Genomic DNA, 16,523 nt, shown 5'->3' with positions numbered 1-16,523 from the left:
GAATAAGTTGGAAAGGCTTGAATTAAAAAAATATATATATCAATGGAAATAAAGTGAACTAAAACAAGTGAAATAAATAATTTTTAAGTGGTTGTGAATGTAATATAAAAATAAACTAAAAATGAAAAAATAAGCTAACACTGAAAATAAAATTATGACACTAAGATAATAAAATCAAATAGATAAAATAAAGAAAAAATTAAATTTTCGAATATAAGTTTGAATAATTAAATAGAGAATAATTGGATAAAGTGAAATAAATACATTTTTAAGTGTTTGAAGTGAATAAAATAAAAGCCATGAATAAAGTGACATAATGAAAAACTAAAAGTAGGTTTAAATTTAAAAAATAATATCAATGAAAATAAAATGTTCACACAAAGATAATAAAATCAAATAGATAATATAATAACGATGAAACATTAAAAAATAAAATTTTGAGTGATTAAAAATAAACGAAATGAAAAAGATAATAAAATAAAGAAAATATTAAAAATTTTTGAATAAAAGTTTGAATAATTAAATATAGAATAAGTTGGATAAAGTGAAATAAATACATTTTTAAGTGTTTGAAGTGAATAAAATAAAAGCCATGAATAAAGTGACATAATGAAAAACTAAAATAGAAATAAAATAATAAAGTGCGGGAAGACACAATATCTTTCTTATTTATGTGGTATAAGAAGTGATGTCTAAAGAATAAGCTTTCTAAGGGTGTAGTTACAAATCTCGTTTCGTTATGGAAGGAAATATAGAAATGTTGACAATGAAAACTTGTGCGTGGTTTTTTTTTTGTGCATATTTTTGGTATCTAATCTCTTAAAGATCCAAAGACGATGGGTAAAAATAATAACGCTTGGAAAGTGAGCGTTTTTTTTTGGATCATGTTTGGTTAACTTGGATATTTTTTTAATAAAAAGGCTCTTCTCGAAGCAGCATAATTTGAACACTAGTGGTTAATTAGCATCATCATCAACCACAAACGAACTATATCTTTTCAAACTTGAGATTTGAAAACAGCTAGAGAAAAATCTTGGTTAGTTTGGTGCCAAAATTGACATTTTCGCCGTAATTTGGCGACTTAATTTTTTCTCTTTTAAATTCATTTCTAATACAGCTTCATGTCCAAAGAGAAAATCGGGACGACATTTCATAAATTTTTTTATATAACGACATAGTGAATAATTTTCACGGAAGTTAAATATCGGTAGTGCTGCCATCTAGTATCGTCATCAACGTGGGTCACGTGATCGACCATCTTGAGAAAATTTTTAAAAATTTATTTAAATAAAAATGGTTCGTGGAAAATAATTGAAAAACAGTAGATATGGTTCACAATATGCACACTTTTCACCAATAACGCTGTGGACGATCGTCGATCACAGGCACATCAAAATTAGGAGCGACGTTCTTTAATACACTTCCTTAAACGTTCTACGTTTTATTATTTTTATATACTTATTTCATAAGGCCTCTGTCTAGCAAGTCTATTGGGTTCAGTGGTTAGCACACTATCCTGGAGAACGAAATAGTTTATCGGTTGTCATGGGTTCGAATCCCGATAGGACATTGAAAAAGTTTTTTTTATATAACGACATAGTGAATAATTTTCACTAATAAGTTAAATATCGGTAGTGCTGCCATCTAGTATCGTCATCAACGTGGGTCACGTGATCGACCATCTTGAGAAAATTTTTAAAAATGTATTTAAATAAAAATGGTTCGTGGAAAATAATTGAAAAACAGTAGATATGGTTCACAATATGCACACTTTTCACCAATAACTCCGTGGACGATCGTCGATCATAGGCACATCAAAATTAGGAGCGACGTTCTTTAATACACTTCCTTAAACGTTCTACGTTTTATTATTTTTATATACTTATTTCATAAGGCATTCGTCTAGCAAGTCTGTTTGGTTCAGTGGTTAACACACTAGCCTGGAGAACGATATACTCTATCGGTTGTCATGGGTTCGAATCCCGATAGGACACTAAAATAGTTTTTTTCCAAATAAATAAGACCAACCGCCATTTTGAAAATAAATACGGTCGACAGGTAATCCGGTTCGAAGTCCGGCTAAAAAAAGGAAGTCGGTCAAAAACGCGCGAAAAAGAGAAAACATTTCCGGTGGCGCCATCTGGTGGCGGAAATTGACATTATCGCGGTCAAGCGACGCGTATACTACTACTGCCTGTACTCATCATCAAAAGAAGAGCACCCTTACAGCAAGTTTGACATACGAATGCATGAAAACAGGATGATTTCAATCCTTGTATGCAATGTGTAATGATAATAAATAATAATTAATAACAATTAATAATTAATAATAATAAATAATAATTAATAATAATTAATAATAAATAATAATTAATAATAAATAATAATTAATAATAACTGTTATTACCAATAAATTTTTTTTAATTCAACCAAAATTATTAAACACTTTCAAATGTATCTAATATTTTTCTTTCCCTGTATGTTTTTTTCTCCGTAAAGAGGCGTTCCTGATAATTTCCCTCTCGTGGAAGAGAGAAGCTGCTTCCATTGACTTAACATTGCATACATGAGTTGGGAAAAAAATTCAATAAAAATCAAATACATTTTTTAAAAACTAAAAAAAAATATCTTGACAAAATGCGGTTTTTGCGGCATCTGCTCAAAAAAAATGAAGTTCTGAGCGCGAAAACCATGCGAACAAATTCATGAAAAACCAACAATTTTACATTATGCTCCCGTTTGAGTGGGTCACGTGAGGAATCGGGTGACGTCAAAACCAGTTTCATTCTGAAGCGCGCGCTTGCTAATACTAGGCTGACCATATTTCCTCGAGAGAAATACGGGACATTGAGATTCCAAATACGGGAAAATACGGGACGTCGCCAATTATCGCCAAAAATGACGCCAAAACCAAGCAAAGTTGCCAAATATTGTTAAAATTACGGTAAAATCACAATGGCGGGAAATGAAACGTTACTGGAAATTGCAGTGGATTAAAATGAATTTCACGAAAAAAACGTTCACCGAGACAAATGTGGGAGATAAATATTCTCATTTATAGCTGTAATTATCATAATATAGTTTATTAGTTGAAAAATAATTTCAATCTTTGACTTCAATAAAGAATAAAAATTCAAGTAAGCGTCGTGTAAAATACGGGAAAAACCGGGACACTTTTGCGAAAAAGTCGGGACGACCAAAAATACAGAAAATACCGGGACTGTCCCGGGAAATACGGGACGTATGGTTATCCTAGCTAATACTTAACCTTATATATTCTAGAAACAGAGTTGCCAGATTAGCGGTTTTCCCGCCAAATTGGGCTGGTTTGAAAACGGTTCAGTCGGGAATTTTCGGCTTTGGCGGGTGGCGGTTTTTAAAAATTGTGTTCATGGCGAATTTCTCCCTATTTTTCTTTATTTTTCTTTGCTTGCGAGCAAAGAAGTTTTTCTTTTTTTCACTTTAGTCCCCACCCCATGTTGTGTTTTCTTCCTGACAAGGCAGAAGGGGGGGGGCAACTCACCCAACTATGGAAAGCCAGAACTTCCAACCATAATGCCTTTGCCACCCAATGATTGAAGGGACCGTAAAACAAAAACTTGGAAACTGTCCTAGGCTCTAGATCAGCGGTTTTCAACCTTCATGATACCGCCGCCAATCGGTTATAATATATCCAACACTATAAGGGAGACTTCAGTGACGTCACGAGCTTCGCGCGGAGGCCTTCTGCTATAGTAGGTGTTGCTCCGGCCCGACGGATGCGAAACACAGTATCTAGACCACAGAAGCCTGTGAAAGAAACCGTAGCCTCCACAAGCGTGGTGCTGGCAGGGCTCAAGCCCGGGAACCAGTTCTGTCTTAACGCATAGGCCCACCCGAGCATGGCCCTGGGGCTTCAAGAGAAGAGGGGCCTCAGAAAAACGAGAGGTAGTTGTATTTTTCGGGGATTTTCCATGTAGGGAATAAGGAAAATCACTTGGCTCTCGGGCCCATGATGCTCTTAAAATGGCCCTGCCAGGAACCCAGAAGAGTTCTTAAATTTTTTGTTTACTAGATCGTGAAAAATCTGGTCTGGGATCCATACCTAATTTTTAAAATCATTGTACCAAATTTCGTAGGCACCTATGCACAATTTGAGGCAGTGTCGTCTTGACGCATGGGCCAACCCGGGCACGCCACGGAGGCCTTGAATGAAGAGCGGGGGGGGGGGGGGGGATAAAAAATGAAATAATATGATTAAGATTTGCGAGATTAAGCATGTGAATTGGTAAGTAGGCATTTGCAGTCTGGATAGAGGGCTGAGCAAAATCAATTTTCCCGGGAGGGCCTCATGATGCTTTTAAGACGGCCTAGACTTCAGGCCATATCTGGGCCGTTTTTCCAGGAGAGAGAATGTGTAGCCCTGACTTTCGCAAAATTTTAAAAAAACATACTTTTTTACGGAAAAGTGAAAGTTGGGGGGGGGGGGGACTATAACAGGAAAAGAGTTATAAGCCACTTTTGCAGGCTAGAATATCGTCAAACTGTAGTGCTCTTGTTGCTTCATTCATAGATGGCAGCACAAGTTCAAATATTTTGGGCTACTTTTGAAGAGGATTTTGGCTGGAAATTTTTTAAGGACCTGGCAACTCTGTCTAGAAACCTTGGTCCCGATGACCGCTCTCCATTGAAGAGCCGAAACGCGTCAACCATTCGACCAATTGAATTTATTTGTCTTGAAAACGTGGCAATTTTTGTATAAATTCTTTTGTTCGATGACCTCTCAAAATTTCCCACAAACGCCAAGAAATTTCCCATTTGGACCAATTTTTCCCACGAATATGGGAAATTTCCCACGAGTTACCATCACTGATGACGGCTGTTGATCAACCCTTCAAAAGAGCGGAAGAGCCGTGAAAAGGCGGCGGTTCATTTTAGTGAGCGAGCGGTTCAGAGCCTCTCACGGAAAAGAACCGTTTCGCCCCTCGCTTTGACCAGAACAGAGAAGTAGCAGCCAGTGATGGTAACTCGTGGGAAATTTCCCATATTCGTGGGAAAAATTGGCCAAAATTTGTCCAAGTGGGGAATTTAACATTTGTGGGAAATTTTGAGAGTTCATCAAACAAAAGAATTTTTTGAATAAAAATAAAAAATATTAATGCAGTACAATACTTTTCTATTGTAACGTACTTGATTACACATTCTCCCCGCTAGATGGTGGCACATTTTTCGGACTGCGTGATAAAAATTTGGTCAAAAGTAGGGTGACCAGACGTGCCGTATTTCCCGGGACAGTCCCGGTATTTTCTGTATTTTTGGTCGTCCCGACTTTTTCGCAAAAGTGTCCCGGTTTTTCCCGTATTTTACACGACGCTTACTTGAATTTTTATTCTTTATTGAAGTCAAAGATTGAAATTATTTTTCAACTAATAAACTATATTATGATAATTACAGCTATAAATGAGAATATTTATCTCCCACATTTGTCTCGGTGAACGTTTTTTTCGTGAAATTCATTTTAATCCACTGCAATTTGCAGTAACGTTTCATTTCCCGCCATTGTGATTTTACCGTAATTTTAACAATATTTGGCAACTTTGATTGGTTTTGGCGTCATTTTTGGCGATAATTGGCGATGTCCCGTATTTTCCCGTATTTGGAATCTCAATGTCCCGTATTTCCCTCGAGGAAATATGGTCAGCCTAGTCAAAAGGGAAATTTTACTGTAATAGTAAGCTGACCATATTTCCTTGAGAGAAATACGGGACATTGAGATTCCAAATACGGGACATCGCCAATTATCGCCAAAAACGACGCTAAAACCAAACAAAGTTGCCAAATATTGTTGAAATTACGAACAAATCACAATGGCGGGAAATGATGCATTACTGCAAATTGAAGTGGATTAAAATGTATTCCACGAAAAAAAAAAGTTTACCAAACCAAGGCAAATGTGGAAGATTAGTATTCTCATATATAGATGTATCATAAAATAATTAACGAGTTGAAAAATAATGTCAATCTTTGACTTCAATAAAGAATAAAAATTCAAGTAGGCTTCGTGTAAAATACGGGACACTTTTGCCAAAAAGTCGGGACGGCTGAAAAAACAGAAAAAACCGGGACTGTCCCGGGAAATACGGGACGTATGGTCACCCCATGTAAGAGGTTACCACATCGAGGAATAAAGAGAAATAAAGAGATAAATAAATCCCCATCTTTATTTCTCCTGTAAGGGTTACCATCACTGGTAGCAGCCATGCATCCGGAGAAAACGGAGCAATGAATAGAATAGCGTAAAGTGCATACGTGGAGCAAGCTACTCTCTCCGGGTTCTTATCGTGGTCATACGTCCCGTATTTCCCGATGAAGTGTCAGTTTTTTCTGTTTTTTCCTGCGCCGTCCCGATTTGTGTGCAAAAGTGTCCCGGTTTCGCACGCTCCCAACTCAGAAATAAGATCACGATAATTACGACTGCAGAATGTGTTTCATTTTCTTTTTTTTTTAATTCACTGCAATTTGAAGTGGAGCTTAATTTTCCTAAATTGGCGACTTTTCAGTGATTTTAGCATGAGTTGGCAAATTTGTTTACGTTTGCCATCATTTTCGTTTTTGCTCGAGTGGATATGGTAAGCCCATTCATCCCTTGTTTATCTGGTGAGCTGAGTAACTCAGCTGAGTTTAGTCACAGTCGACAATATTTATCCTCTTGACATGAGATATGGCGTGGATTCCGTGGACGTAAGCTTCACACCCGAGTGGGTTTTATACATATATTACTACAGTCGAATCCCGTTATAACGAACGCCAAGAGACCGGAGGAATCACTTCGTTAAAACGAAATTTCGTTATAAAGGAATTCCAGGTTACCTAGCATTGTGGCTATGTAAACTTATTTAGGGGATTAAAAAAGTGCTCGTTAAAACGAGATTTTCGCTATAACGGGATTTGACTGTATATGAAGGTATATATGAAGGTGTGTATTATATATGATGATAAACATGGTATATCACATATATATTTTAAATATCTTCTAATTAAATGGTGATTTTTCTGTTCTTATCCACTTTCGTATTTACGGGGGGGGGGGGAATTAGCAGGCTATAGCCCAGCTAAAACCCTTGGCCCGATGACCAAATATGGCCCTGTAGGTTACCTGATGTGGCCTGCCCCCGCCCCCTCAAACCTAATTTTGTAAAAATGAACTAAGCTGCAAGTGACACAATTCCAGAGCATTTAAGCGGTACATTTTCAGATCACTCAAGTAGGCCTGTGGCACATTTAAGGATCACTGAAGTGACCCATGACATATTTCCAGAACACTTAACTTCCTTGGCACATTTAGACATCCCTTGAGTGACATGTGGCACAGTTTTAGAGCACTTAAGCAGCACCCAGTTCAGTTCTGTATCACTCAAGTTACCTACAGCCCATTCCCAGATTACTTAAGTGATTTGCGCCATAATTACAGATCACTCGAGAGATGCGTGACACAGTTCCATAGCACTTAAGTGGCTCAGGACACATTTCCATATCACTTGGATTCACGAAACATCAAGAGATCACTAAAGCGGCTCTGTAGGGTTAAGAATATTTCATATTTTCATAAAGGGTGCTTGATGACGTAGGCATTATCGCAACCCCACACCCCATCGATGCTGACGTAATACTTTAATGACCCCTAAGCAGTTGAAGAAATTTTGGGTTTTCCAATCTTAAACTCAAACTTAATCTCCACCCGCTCGGTACTCACCGGCTTATCTCTCCCTGCTTAGTCATGCTTCATAAGATTACTCGTGGCCATCTAAATTTTGATACGTCCTGTATTCTGATTAAGCCTTCCTATTCTTCCAAATAGACTTGACCACCCCAAACAAGTAAAACCTATTTTCCCCTCTACAGACTGTTTTGAATAGTTTCTTTCCTAATACCATAGTTTGAATGGAACAAGCTCCTCTCCACTATTGTCAACTCCCGACGATCTCCGATTTCTTGTCAAATGTTAAAAAACATGTGTGTAAATCCATGTCCTCTTGTATAGGCTATTGAGAGACCAACAAACAACATTAAATATAAATACAACGCCACAACAGGCAAAAGATCCAACGAGGTGACTGAGAAAAAGATGCCCATAACAAAATATGGATGTCATATATTTCTGAAATACAGCCACCCGATTAAAAATGTAAATTACAAACAACATATATATACATGATAAAATACTATACAATACCCATAATGAATACTTATGGTTGTCTTAATCTAAGTATGGATAGCTTCTCGATTTACCCCAACATGTTTATGGTATTTCTTTTTAAACGTGTCAATTGCGTTAGTATTTACTATCTCCAGGGGTGAGCTATTCCATTTATTAGCAACCCTATTAGAGAAAAGTTCCCTGCGACACCATAACCTAGAATTGTCTCTTACCAATCGCCCTTGTCGAAGCAGTTGATTGACAATGCATTGATAACTAACGATCCATACTATCCATCCCATTGAAAATTTTGCATACTTCGATAACCAAGACTTCCCTATGTAAGTATGGTCTCCAAAACCTCACAGCATTCTCCAGTCCAGGATTAACTAAGCCTAGAAAAAGTGGAAGAACGACTGTAGAAGAACATGAGATACCTTGTTTGAAAATGAAACCGAGCATTCTATTTGCTTTTTTTGACCACCGCTGAACGATATTCAGAAAGCCTAAGCTGCTCATGAATGCGAATTCCCAAGTAGGTGATTCTAGTTGCATCCGGGATAGTGACACCATTCAACTCGTAAGGGAAACGTGGGTTGTTCGAAAACACATCTTTATGTATCATGTGATTAATAGTAACATTAAGAATTTTCAAAAACAAAGTAATTCATTGAGTTAAGCAAAAAATAATTAAATTGCGGAAGTTGTTGCGGAAGTGTTTTTTTAGCTTGATAGTTTGGATGACACTGAATGTTTTCAACCATGACCTTCCTTACATATGGATACTCGGGTAGCGCTAGAGTGACTGGTCAACTGAATGACTCAAGTTGCCCGTTCTCCCTCATACAGCGCTACTATAAACATTTCAAAATCCAAGAGACTGAAAAGAATCGATGAATTTTCACACGATCATAAGAATGAATCAGCCACACAATATGCATAGTGAGAAGATAGATGAGAAATTTATTTAAAAATAGACTGTGTTTATTGGTTGGGGGGTTACCATTGGGAGATATCTTGACCGGTATTTGACAAATAGCAGGTACCAGATTGCCATGGCGGCTAAATAACGTAGGGATTGGCGCCTAAATTTTCCAATATGTGATTATCGACTAGAAGTCTGAGGACCAGAAAAGATTTTCAGAATTTATATAAGTACTGGGTTTCAACTTTGATGTGGGGGGGGGGGGTTACTACTACTTAACTGTACATGCATCTCGTCATAAACGAAGATAGATTTGAAGTCTGGGGGGCACAATGATGATGATGTCAATTCATTTATGCATTGGATCAGTTGATTCCACCTTTGACACTGGGGGAGGGGGGCACTCTCCCCCTCGTAACTCCGTCCATGCGCCTTTTCACATTCCTCTACAGAATTTCTGACAAACTGCTACGTGCCATAATGTGAATGTACGTGTTGTGAACCTAACATGAAGTTGGTTTCTGTGTAATGCCTGTTATGTGTATCGCTGCAATCTGCCATATATTCTTCTAATTATGAGTGAAGTGTAATTATTGAAGATGATTATGCCTTTGTAAGGCTATTGCTACGCGTGGCAAGACTTTTTAATGGGGAGATTGCCTCGCATTCGCACCTCAAATTTGGGAACCACAGAAAACCAACTTCAGCTGACCACCGCTATGGTGATGGTAAATTGAAGGGGGGGGGGGGGGGGCTGCAATGTCGCGAAAGCGAAAAAGTAGAAAAATATTATTTTGGGCCACTTTTTTAAAAAAACAACCACCAATTTTTTGCTCGGGAGAAATTAGGCTGCCACCTAAATTTTTTTTACGATTCGTCACGCCCTGATCTTGACACAAGAGCAGTAGATGGGAATCAACTAGTTACGAGCAAGTAGATGCAAAAAAAAAACAAAAAAAAAAAAACGAGAGTTGGTGTTTGGTGTTAAGTTTAGCTTTTTCACCCATATGTGAAAAAGCTCACTACCAGTATAAAGAAATATTCCATAGTCATGATAGAAATTTACTACACACCAATTCTGGTCATATCGCCGTACAGCAATTTCCAATCATTGGAGTTTGGGGAAGGGGCAGGGACGGACTTAACTATTTTGTGGCCTGGTGTGAAAACAGCTGCTTTGCGGCCCTCCGAAATAATTTTTCAAGATCCCATTTTGAGAGGGCTGAAATAAGACTCAGCCCCGAGGTTCTGATGCCTATGCTATTCTTTGGCATAGGCATCAGGCCCATTCTGCTGCAAAATGTGGGCGCCATCTCTGCAACATCTATACACAGCAAATCAGTCATGAATACTCTTTCAGCTGTGACAAACAAGCATTTTGCCGCACCCCCCCCCCCTCCCGGTGTAGTATTAAGTAAGTATGTCGTTGGAGTGAGAATTCAGTGCTCTTTCTTTTCCAGCACCCCTGAGCAAATGGGGCACGTGCCCACAAATTTACAGGGCACAGAATTTGGCTGCTTTTTGCATTACAGGCAAATCCCTCCCCACGCCTCTGCCTCAAAGAAAACTGTACAAGAGACACCCAAAAATAGTATTTGCGTAGGGCACTAAATTATGATATGCAGGCCGCGGGTTCGGGAGGGGGGTTGTCAAAATCCTAGATCTGGAGGGTCCCCGTCTTAGGCAGAATCTTAAGATATATTTTGACTTCTTATCAAAGCACTAACTCAATGAAATCAACGTATTTTTCTCAATGTAAACAAAGCATTTTTAATTTGTTTTGCAGCTCCTAAAATTGAGCGCCCTGGTGCGACTGCACCCTTCACACCTGCCTAAGTCCGGTCCTGGGAAATGAAGGTGCCATCTATCGGTGGTTGCCCCAGGCTCGGTAAGTGAAGAACTTATTTGATTTCTAAAAGATTATTCTGCAAGGCTGTTCAATAATCCTAAAACTAAAAGACAAAAATACGAATACAGATGGATGATGATTTTTGATCGGCTGAAATACATGAAATCAGTAGGCTTCCTGGATATTATGCCAAGGTGGATTTGAAAGAAAAGTGTTGTTTCTCTCCACCAGGAATCAAACACAGGACCTCTTGCATTAAGCAAAGAAAGGATCTCGTCTCTCTATGGTATAATTAATTGCCAGTCCACTTGCCTGGTATGCAAGAGGTACTGGTTTGATTTCCTGGGGAGAGAAATGACAATTTTTTCAAAGTTCACCTCAGCATGATAGCCAAAAAGTCTATTGATTTCAAACATTTGAATAGTTTTAAAATGACTCTTTCTCAGATACGAGTTACAACATTCTCTTGTCGAGTTTTAACTTTGATAACAATGCTCAAGCCCAATTTTGTTCTCAAAGATATTTCAGTGATTTTATGGGGATTTCGGGGCGGTGATTCCAAATCTGGAATTGGTTTTGTTGTCCTGCTTCTCTTAATTGTTACCAAATCTCATCAACAAAATTTGTGATTTTAATTGAGGAGGGAATCGTCAATATATTGCCATATATTACAGATGTACTAGATCACAATTAATGGTTCTGCCAAAGCAGAAATTGTATCACTTTCGAGGTTATTTGGGTGGGGGGGGGGGGCTGTTGTATGTCGACCATTTGCTTTATTAATTTCCCGTTTGCTTATTTTCAAGGCTCAACAAGTAGAGTAGATTAACTTCTGTCTGGATGGGAAAAATAATTTTGTATTTACTACTTCATGGTCTTGTACAGCAATTCACGTTCATCATTCAAAATTATGGTGCACATTTCGTGTATTGGGTAAAACAACAGTTTGCATAACGAAGCAGTTGAATACATAGGCCTATTCTAAGTTTTGAGACTGTGATGCTACAGCCAATAGCATTCAATTGTCTTCTGTATTTTTAGGGCATGAAGAGGTATAAACAATAGAGAAAATTACCTTTTGGGTGTGTGTGTGTGAGAGAGATAATATGCCATGGGTTTATTTAAGTTTGTTTCCCATGGCATAAACAATATTTACAATGCTCAGCAAAAGAGATAGAAATGAAATTGCTTCATTTGTCAAAAATGATTATGCTGATGTTGAGCACTGAAATTTAAACAGTTCTTTTTAAGAAAGGGATAGATAATGTATTAAAACCATCTGGTCCGCCTTGACTTATTTATATCGGACCTTCTAATTTACACATTTTGTTCTATGCTTTTCAAAGAGTGCCATTCTTAAACAACTTAAATGTCTTCATGATTTGCTGTTCATTGTCAAGGAGAGTTGACAGACAGGACTGGGGGAAGACTCCTAAAAAATGTAATTTATATTGTGAGGAAAGACAGAAAAAAATTATCTCTATGTAGTTGCTAGTACATTTGTTTTGGCCAAAAATTGTTTTTTTTACGAGTCATTTCTGACAAGATTCCTCGAAAGACTGATTATTTTTTGGAAATGATCTCAAGAAAGGAAATTTATCTCTTCCTTTATGTGGAAGCAAATTCCCAGTCGAGGCACAGACATGGAAGTTTCTTCCTTGAAATCATCATCTCCAAAAAAAATAACCAGTCTTTCAAGGAATCTTGTATTAACAAGTGGTGTTGGTCAGAAATGACTTGCATTTCTACATGCAAGTCATTTCTGTCATTTTGCTTTGGCTTGAGTCAATCTTATAGGATACTAGCTGTAATACCCGGTGTTGTCCAGGTTTTCTTCAGTGAGGCTTTTTGGATCATGCGATATCTATCTCTTTCTTTGAGGGACATACAAACCTTGTCTAAGGTAACCAATATGAGGACTTCCTGTGCAACTCATGAAAGAAACAAATCTAGATTTAAAGAAACGTAAAAATGAATATATTTTTTTCCTTTTTTAAAGGGTGCTAGGTATTTCGATCCCCCCTTTTGAAATTATTGATGTGGCAAGAAACCCCACCAAATTTCTGCATTTGTACAGCAATATCTGCAATTTTAACACTGATGTCTATGGGGGAATCATCCCTTGTAAAGGCATAAACTATTGTAAATATACTGGCAGCGTTAAAGAAGGGACAAACCATTGTAAAAAGCATATACATGTCTGAAACGCATTGCTAAGGAACTACGGTAGCCAAAGTAAACATTCTGAAAGTGATTGTTGAGGCCCAAGAACCATTGTTGCCTGAAAGTTTTTTGCCCATTTGGGACATTTGCCCTGCTCTGAGGAAATTTTGAAGTAGCCTATCGTTCAAGTTGGGTCCCATTTGGTATATATACAAAATCTGGTGACGATCGATGTAGATTTGTATAGAGAACGCACGCACGCACGCAGAAAATCAATTTTATATATAGATTTAAATAGTGTTATGAAAATTTTTTAAATTTTTTAAAAAGTAAAAACAATATTTTTTTGAGGGATTTCTTTTCATTATGCTGTGATGTCTTTGTGTGTGGGGGGGGGGGCACCTTACCCCATCCTACTACAAAATACCCTAGAACCTTAAAAATTTTCTTGTTAGGATTCATGCTTTGGGGAATACGAGCAATTGAAGAATATTCATAGTCTCTCCCCCCCCCCCGAATGCATTGGTTCTTTAAAGGAGAAACTTCAGAGAAAAAAGCTATTTGTCACTCACATGTTTGTAAACACTCTGGGTCATTCTTATGATCACTCCAATTTAAGCATGGAAGTCATGCTCACGTACTCTTCACTACGGCCAGTAATGCACAAAGTGTGCTCCGCAGCTCCTGGGAGTGTCACCAACATCTGTCAAGAGCTCAAGGGGGGTCAAGAGAACTACGGTAACCAAAGTAAACCACATTCTATTAATTATTGCCTATTCAGTGAGTGCTTTGAATTGTTTCTTTGATTTTTCTCAGTCATTTCAAGACTCTCCTGGGGAGTTGGGGATACACATCAGGACCGTAACTAGGATGTTTACCACCCCCACAACTTCAAAATGTGATAATTTTATAACAGTGTTCTTTGTTTCCACCTAAAACTGCTGCCTGAGACAGTTTCCCATCTGCCCTCCCTGTAGTTCCAGCCCTGATACACATTGTCATGGCAAGAAAGTGGAAGGTGGAAAAAATTTGAGAACCACTGCTTTTTGCACACTGCTTTGGTCACTAACATGCTTGAAAACTCTTTGGGTCACTTAATTGCTCACTCACTGACCTAGTTCCTCGCTCTTTAGCTCACTTCCTTTTTTGTCAGTCACTGACCTTGTCCCTCGCTCTCTAGGCTGAGACGGATTCATGTTTTTACTGCCTATAGACTATACAAATTTTGCCACCCTTTCACATTCTATTAATTTTCTTGACCACTCATTCCACTCCTTTGTCGCCTCTCTGAACTTGCTGCCTTAATCTTTATAGCTTACTTAACCCCTCCCCCCCCCCACCACCCTGTAAATATGCCTCTGAACCACTGTTGCTTCTAATTTTGGTAGAAGAGGGAGTCAAATTCCAAACTGCCTCCCCCCCCCCATTTTGTCTTACTGTGTCATTAAGTATTGTTTAACATGCTTCACTGTTAAGTAACAAGGTGTTTTGATCTTAAGATCCTGATTCTGTGGCATATTTTCTGGCTCAAAATATGAGAAATATAATTGCAAACACACTACACTGGAATCAATGTTGAGTTAATAAAATATCTCCCCCCACCCCCCATATAGATTCTCCTAAAGTAAATATATTACCGTTTTCTTTTCAGGAAAATGCCTTGGGAAAGTCAGCGATTCAGTAAAATTGGTCACTCAAGACTAGTTTTGCCTTGCAGTATCAAATCAGATGTGGTAAATGAGGAAAAATTCTTCTCTAAATTGGAACACATCTTTTACTAATCTTTATCATCTTTATTTAACTTAAAAATAACTTAAAAATGAGCAAATCATCTTGTATGAGATCACATGATGGATACCATGAGGATGATTCTAGTTCCGTTCTAATCCCAACAACACTGAGTGTACAACCCATCTCTCATGAAAACTCTGGTACTGAAGATCATGTGCTTAAGTGTGAATGCTGCGGGAAAACATTTTCAAACAGCTCTGATTTGAGAAGGCATATAAGAGTTCACACTGGAGAGAAGCCGTACGAATGTGACTTTTGCGGGAAAACATTCTCAGAAATCGGCAATTTGAAAAGACACAAAAGAGCTCACACTGGAGAAAAGCCATATCTGTGCGACTTTTGTGGTAAAACGTTTTCGATCATCACAAGTATGAAGAAGCATAAAAGAATTCACACTGGGGAGAAGTTATATGAGTGTGACGTTTGCAATAAAACATTCTCTGAAACTGGCAATTTAAAAGAACACAAAAGAGTTCATACGGGAGAGAAGCCCTTTAAATGTGATCTGTGCGGTAAAATGTTTGCTCATACGGCGAGTTTAAAATTTCATAAAAAAGTGCACACCGGTGAAAAGCCATATGAGTGCGACACTTGCCACAAAGCGTTTCGTCAAATCGCAAATTTGAACTCTCACAAAAGAATTCACACTGCAGAAATGTCATAAGGGGAGTGCTATTTTTTTAACAGTTTTTATAAAACAATCACCCACATAATACTTCGATCAGAAAACAATTTTTTTTTATCAAGAAGACGTTATGTGTGTTTGTAAAAAAAAAACTTTGTGCTTCCTACTTGTTAATTTTTGAAACACAGTATACATTCGATTTATTTTTTACTTATTTTTTTCAACAGACAGAAAACAGTAAATGTTTCGTACTACAATGCTAATAATACTAATGGTAGTAACGAAGTAAAATACATGACCTACCACAACAGTGGGGCTGACAGAGCTCCTGCCTCCCTCCCGGATGAGATTCTTGTCATTTTTTGTTTTTACACTATAAATTTACTATTTGGGGCTAGTAAAAACTTCGGTCTGGTGGCCTGCCAAAGATCCGTGCTTGGTGAAATACTGTATCGCGACACTGTTTTCAGACCGTTTGTGGGAATTTCAAATTTCCATTCCAAAGCTAAATGTACAATATCATTGTAATTTTAATGTTCGTGAACGTAATTATTTTTTGTGATTGATTATTTAGTGAGATTTGATGTATGTAAATAAAAAAAAGTTAATTTGGTTCTCCGTCCATCTTCCTTTTCAAACATGGCATTCATGCCATTTTTTGCGCTGTCCATAATTGAGGGCACTGGGGGTTCAAGCCAAATGTTACACACTTAGAAGGGTAGTTTGTTTCTTTTTGTTCTCAAAATATATGGCCGAATATTTTGTTGTTTTCTATGATCAGTAATTGTCAGATGCATTTTTTAAACAAATCTAATGTTTGAATGGTGCTTAACCCTAGAATACTAACTAATAAAACCTGCATTTAAAACTGCATTTTTAACCATGTGAAGGCCAATGTTCCATAAATAGAACATAATTTTTATTTGCAAAAATACCAGATAAAAATTCATGCAAACATTTTTTTATCGTATGTAGAAAAGATTTCAAAGTATTT

At 37.6% G+C, this 16,523-nt stretch overlaps 1 long non-coding RNA gene across 2 annotated transcripts; it reads left to right on the top strand.

The window, feature by feature from the left end:
- Window positions 1–6,575: 6,575 nt before the first annotated feature.
- On the top strand, window positions 6,576–16,143 carry LOC149068250 (uncharacterized). Of its 2 annotated transcripts, none has more exons than XR_016195215.1 (3): window positions 6,576–6,720; window positions 10,888–10,989; window positions 14,765–16,143. It is a non-coding gene; the product is annotated as an uncharacterized LOC149068250 (long non-coding RNA). The 2 variants fall into 2 exon arrangements; XR_016195216.1 differs by having other exon boundaries at window positions 6,646–6,737; window positions 14,765–14,937.
- Window positions 16,144–16,523: the final 380 nt, after the last annotated feature.

Source organism: Pholcus phalangioides, unplaced genomic scaffold, assembly GCF_987345545.1.
Source record: "Pholcus phalangioides strain wild (caught in Gottingen) unplaced genomic scaffold, Ppha-v1.0 ptg000027l_1, whole genome shotgun sequence".
NCBI classification, from domain to species: domain Eukaryota; kingdom Metazoa; phylum Arthropoda; class Arachnida; order Araneae; family Pholcidae; genus Pholcus; species Pholcus phalangioides.
The sequence above is the reverse complement of the archived record's forward strand: the minus strand, read 5'-3'. Positions and strand labels throughout refer to the sequence as shown.